The sequence below is a fragment of the Nannospalax galili genome, unplaced genomic scaffold (assembly GCF_000622305.1).
Source record: "Nannospalax galili isolate Female #2095 unplaced genomic scaffold, S.galili_v1.0 scaffold1241, whole genome shotgun sequence".
NCBI lineage: Eukaryota > Metazoa > Chordata > Mammalia > Rodentia > Spalacidae > Nannospalax > Nannospalax galili.
In genome coordinates this window covers 293205-294152 of record NW_008343658.1, presented here as the reverse complement: position 1 = coordinate 294152, position 948 = coordinate 293205, and the positions used below count along the sequence as shown (strand labels likewise).

At 38.7% G+C, this 948-nt stretch overlaps 1 pseudogene; it reads left to right on the top strand.

Moving 5' to 3' along the window:
- Positions 1–281: 281 nt before the first annotated feature.
- Positions 282–948, top strand: part of LOC103739539 — a 2791-nt pseudogene continuing 2124 nt past the window's right edge.

The window sequence follows — 948 nt, the reverse complement described above, 5'->3', positions numbered from 1 at the left end:
TGATTATTTACTCATATGAACTCACAGCAATGGTGAAAGCATGTATAAATGATATGCAAGCTCAAACCAACAAAAAATCCCCGCATCGACATGTGAAAATGTGTAAGAAATCCCAACCCAACCTAAGAAACTTTTGGAAATTGATGGGTGTTGGGAGGGAGAAAGTGTGCTACAGGGATGGAGGTCTTAGTGGGCCAGTAGATAGACTAAACTGAAGGCTATTTGGAGACACAAATCAGACTCTATAGGCCACACACATACATTAAATTGTACAGAAGGTCATGGGTGAAGGTACAGATAGGTAAAGGGCTCTAAATGCCATCAAACTGTATTGCATGAAAATTGCAAAAAAAAAAAAACAATAAAAAATACACATTAAAAAGTACTTGGCTCATAATGGTTCACGATGTTTTAAAGAGGCAAATGAAAGTATGTGTTACCACAAAGGAAAGATATTGTGAAGAATCAATCAAAGAGCCATGATGCTTTGATTACCCTCTGTCATCCTCTACCTTGGTTATAGTTCCATGCCACACTCAGCTAACTGCCTTAAACTTTTTTAACTCTACATAAGTTTCATGCAGTTATAGATTTGCAATTATTTTGTTGTTGTTTGTGTTGCTGTTTTGTTTGCTGTTTCATTGTTTTGTGTTTTGTTTTGTTTTTATGAGGCAGGGTCCTGCTCTACAGCCCAAGCTGGTCTGCAACTCCCAATTATCCTGCCTCACCCTCTTAGCAGATGGGATTACTTGCCTGAGTCACAGTTACCAGCTTGATTTACAATTGGGAATAGAATGCAAATCACTCTTTTGCTTATTTTCTTGATTTTTTTTTGACACAGAGTCTCATTTGTAGCATTCATGCTAGGCAGCTCACAACTGCCTATAACTCCCTTTCTAGGGGAACTTACACTGTCTTCTACCTTCCACTGGCACTCAGGCACAGGTG